The 5,174-nt window shown below is 41.0% G+C and overlaps 1 non-coding gene across 1 annotated transcript; it reads left to right on the top strand.

Moving 5' to 3' along the window:
• Positions 1-425: 425 nt before the first annotated feature.
• On the top strand, positions 426-497 carry Trnap-ugg. Its single transcript has one exon. It is a non-coding gene; the product is annotated as a tRNA-Pro (tRNA).
• The last annotated feature ends 4,677 nt before the right edge of the window (positions 498-5,174 follow it).

Below are 5,174 nucleotides of genomic sequence, written 5' to 3' on the forward strand. Positions count from 1 at the left end.
GTCTTGCAGGTGGGGTCCAGGGGGCAACTTTCAAGTGGGGACCAGGAGGTGTCTTTCAGGTGGAGTCCATGAAGCGTTTTTCAGGTGTAGTCCAGGGGGCGTCTTCCAAGTGGGGTCCAGAAGGCGTCTTCCAAGCGGGGTCCAGGAGTCGTCTTCCAGGTGGGGTCCTGGAGACGTCTTACAGGTGGGGTCCAGGAGGCGATTTTCAGGTGGGGTCCTGGATGTGTCTTCCAGGTAGGGTCCAGGAGACGTTTTACAGGAGAAAATTAGAGTAACTGGAGAAAAGCTGCGACGTTTAGTGGGGTTACATTGGATAACACCCTTGTCACATCTGACCCGAGCTGGTTGTCAAATCCACGACACTCACGTTATCATTGCATGGCATCAAATCCTTAAATATATCTATCTTCTCATTATTACTCAACGGCCTGTTGGTCTAGGGGTATGATTCCTGCTTTGGGTGCAGGAGGTCCCGGGTTCAAATCCCGGACAGGCCCGTTCGTTATGTTAGATGTTGGAAACTTCATAACATCTTTATTAACTTCAGCAACTCGTTTGTGTCTGTAGCCGCCAAAAGGTTCTTAGATCAAATGCCTAGACTTAAAGAATCCTTGTATAGTTTTACCAGGTGTGTAAATTAATGAAACAATAAGCCGGGGTAATAATGTAGTGAGTTTGTGTTTGAGGGCAGGACTGTTCCTTCCAGCACGTGTGATAGTGAAGTAGATGATAGCTCTGTTAACTGTGGTAGATGGTTGTTTTGGTAGTATGTTTGTTGTGGGGGTTGTGTGTCGAGGAAGGTTTGGGGAACCATTTGTCATTAGTCCTATTTCCTCAACCTCTAAATATACCACCAGTCCAGTAGCCTCATTACGTGTTTAATCTCCTGCTATCATTTATAAGATTAGGTTAGGTTAGGTTAGGTTAGGTTAGGTCAGGTTAGGTCAGGTCAGGTCATCCTCCACGAAGCTAATCTTGCCATCCACCGTAATATATCTCTTTTATTATCACCATTTTTTTACTCGCTTGCCAGTGATTTTCTCTGAGAATTTTACCCATCCCTCTTTTAAGATTTTTATACACTTTAATGTAAGGATTTTTACCATTTTCCTGTCTCTTATTCGTGGACTTTTATATTGCACTATTTAGATTCTATGTTTTTGTTAAGTGTGTTACTAATGTTTTGTCCTTTTCTCTTCTCTTCTCTTATTTTAGTTTGTTTTTATTTTACTATAATTTCTTCCCTTTTTTCCTATTTCCTCACTTCCTTCGCTGCGTCTACCGTCACTCTTAATAGATTATCTCCGCTAACACCTTCAGTACAGGGACGCCACTTCTAATACTTTATTTGGTTAACGCCAGACGATATTATTCAGCACAGAAGGGGCGCCGTACACAAGGGGTTAATGATGTCTAGTTCTGCATCATGTGTCACGCCATAAACCAATCACAGTAGACCAGTTGACACGAGACGCTGACAGCTAAGAGTAGTGTCAGGATGTTTATGTAAATGACGTCATAGCCGCAGCACAGGAACAGGGTGTAGTACCCGACCGGCTTAGTGAAGAATAACCTCGTCAGTCGCTTATGATTTGATACTGGTGTGTTGTTGAAGCTTCCGTCTCAAGGATCATATTTTAGAGGTGATGGAATTCTCTGTTATGGATTTCTCATCGACTGTATGTACTGGAAACATTGTGGAAACATTGGAATAACTTTGCTTTATTTGCCACAGCAGAAAGTGCTAATTTTAAATGCTCAAAAGGTAGTTTTATTTGTGTTAATTGTATTGTTCTCCTGTAATACTTCTAATGTATTTTATCTTTATGTCTGGATTTTGTAAAGTTGTATTAGTTGACTTGAAGATCATGAACAAATTGGTAAGTAACAATTAAGAGAAATTGAACTTATTTAACAGAGAATAAATTAATGAGATTGAAATTTTTGAAAAAAGATGTAAGAAGCAAACCCTCAGACTTCATAATTATATATTAACAAAAAACTGATAACTTATTACAACTACAGATAAAACCTTGAAACCCGAAATATAAAACACAGGAGCTACTGGCGCAACATATTAGACACCCTCGCGTCTTAACTTATTACACAAAGTCACTCGTATTTATCGGGATATGAAATTTTAGGTAACAAGACAATTGGAACAGATATATGAGTAATTAGTTTGGTGTCGTTGTTGGAAGGCAGAGCGAGAGCCAGGGTCAGTTGATGGCGCCATTATGAGTAACGACACATGAGCCAATAGTAACATCGCCGTTGTTGTAACATACAGCACTAACAACTTACCAGTGTTAACAGAGGGAGCTAAACGATATGATAATACTGAAGAATTATTAAAATACTTCATTTAGGAATATAAGGATTTATATTAGTGAATTGATTTCTCCATCAGCGAAGAGACTAATAAACTCGCTGAAGTTGTAGACTGTAGTTGTAGTGTCAGTAGATGACTGAAATTCTTGCAAGTTTCATAATCAATCAATCAATCAAAGTACCATCCTCATATCTGGGGGCTGGCGACCACAGTCCTCCACTTTAGACGTTTTGGGGCTCTCTTATCAGATGTCATAAAAACATTATCGCTTCTGTATGGATCTTCAAGATAAATTATTTGAGGGAAAAAAACTCATGGCTGTAAGGGTAAAATTTCTAATGACCCGATCCAAGACAGACATACAGGTACTGTACCAGGTAATGAGTCAGACCCACAGGTACTGTACCAGGTAATGAGTCAGACCCACAGGTACTGTACCAGGTAATAAACACCCAACTCGGTCTGGTTAGGTTAGGTTAGGTTAGGTTAGGTTGTGGCTAAACGACTACTGACTAATACTATACGACTAAAATATGAAACATCAATATTAAACTTCACACAGGCCGTCCAATATTTTTTTCTTTAACTCTTGGTAATCAAACTTTGCTGAGAGATTACCTCAGAAAGATGAACCCATGCTTGCGTGGGGCCTAAGACGCGGAGGATGATAATTTTGGTGCAGAATTTCTTAGGAGGAGCTACTCGTTCATGGTGCAGACATGTCTTAGAGACTGTGAGGAGACTTAACATATCTTATATATCATGTAGAATTATTACACTACAAAGTTATACAGTGTATTTTTCAATATAATGTAACGCTTCCTGCACCAATTGATTTTAAAACAAACTCAAACAAGAGGTTAATTAAAACAAGAATTATAAAGTGTAATAAAGTCATGCAGGAGAAGAGTCAAGACACAAACAACAGCTCATTGATCTGGTCTGGATTCATCTCGTTTGAACCTGCAGGCAGACTTGTGCAAGACGGAGGTGTGTTGTACAGAAACACAACACAACAACCTAATGTACATTACCAGGTGTGGGGAGTGGCCCATCAGAACACATCACCAAGTGTGGGGAGTGGCCCATCAGAACATATCACCAGATGTGAGGAGTGGCCCATCAGAACACATCACCAGGTGTGGGGAGTGGCCCATCAGAACACATCACCAGGTGTGGGGGAGTGGCCCATCAGAACACATCACCGGGTCTAGGGAGTGGCCCATCAGAACACATCACCGGGTCTAGGGAGTGGCCCATCAGAACACATCACCGGGTGTGGGGATTGGTCCATCAGAACACATCACCGGGTGTGGGGTATGGCCCATCAGAACACATCACTAAGTGTGAGGAATGGCCCATCAGAACACAACACCGGGTGTAGGGAGTGGCCCATCAGAACACATCACCAAGTGTGGGGAGTGGCCCATCAGAACACATCAAGTGTGAGGAGTGGCCCATCAGGTGTAGGGAGAAGAAGTTATCCTCCCGTCGTCTTGTTTGCCTTTATAAATTTGATTACCTGGCGGCCTGGCGGCAGACGCCCCCAGTGTCTTAACCTGAGAGTGTTTACCAAGAGTAGTGGTGTGTTGCCTCTCCTCCTTTATTACTGTGTGTGTGTGTCCTTGCGTGCGTGCGTTGGTATGTGTACGTGTGCGTGTGTGTGTTTGCGTGCGCGTGTGACAACACCACGAATAAGACGACAGGTTAGTGAACAACATAAGTCTTCAACTCTCGGTTACAGAGACTGTCACCGTTTTTATCTTTAGCAACATTTTTGTTTATTTATTGTTTTTTTACTTTTTCTGGCTCCGCATTACATAAATATGCTGCTGAATTTGTACATCATTTAACATGTTACAACGAGTCGTGTATATTATTAACGCCCATAACTGTGTCCTATTTCACACGCCATTTATTTCTTCCGTGTATGTTGTGAAAAATGTTTTGATCGAGCATGATGTTGGCCATTAAAATAATTGTAAAATGTGACAGCGTATTAGTACACCATATTTCTAGCTACGTCACCTTTTATATTATCATGTTGATACTTGATTCACCTTTTCAACATAAGCTATTAAAGAATGTTGTCTATTAAGTGGCCTTTACCTGGATTACCTCAGACACTACAGTGATCGGGATAATTCAAAAGACGTAAACATGAAGCTCGACCAAACATTGTTTCGTCACATCCACAGGAGAGATAAATGGAGTGTGAAATAGAAGAATATTGAGCAACTTTAAATGGACTGCAACTTTTCTCCTATCAAGTGTTTTAACTGGAGAAGATTCATCTTGTTTTCGTCGAATTAAAAACAGTTCTGGTAAAGCGGCGGTGAAGAGGCCATTGTGTTGTGGTCGACAGGCTCCTCTGTGCTGGAGTTGTGATGATAACATTGGAAGGGAACACACAGGTTTATTAGACCACCTTTAGTATCACATAATTACAGTTAATGGGTGTGAAACAAGACCTTCAGGGATCTAGTTGCATTATTGGTTATAAGTTATGAAGGTGTGAAACATGACTCTCAAAACTTGAGTTCGAAATTAAACAGAACGGACTGTTGACTAAAGCAAGGTCTATAGAGTACAAGGTCTGCTCCTAGTGAACGAAACCGCGTCCTCCCGCGCAGGATGTTATTTGAATCCCCCAGTCAGCCCAAGGCCACTACAGATTGACTGTGTGTGTGTGTGTGTAATGATAAAAAACTAACAACCTTTCAAACATAAATTCTATTTCTTTTAATATTTACCTAAATCTTAGACAGGAGGACATACATTACTCTAACATTTATTGACAATATACATGAGGGTTTATCAAGGTGTTTATATACCCAAGTAA

Source organism: Homarus americanus, unplaced genomic scaffold, assembly GCF_018991925.1.
Source record: "Homarus americanus isolate GMGI-L3 unplaced genomic scaffold, GMGI_Hamer_2.0 scaffold38872, whole genome shotgun sequence".
NCBI lineage: Eukaryota > Metazoa > Arthropoda > Malacostraca > Decapoda > Nephropidae > Homarus > Homarus americanus.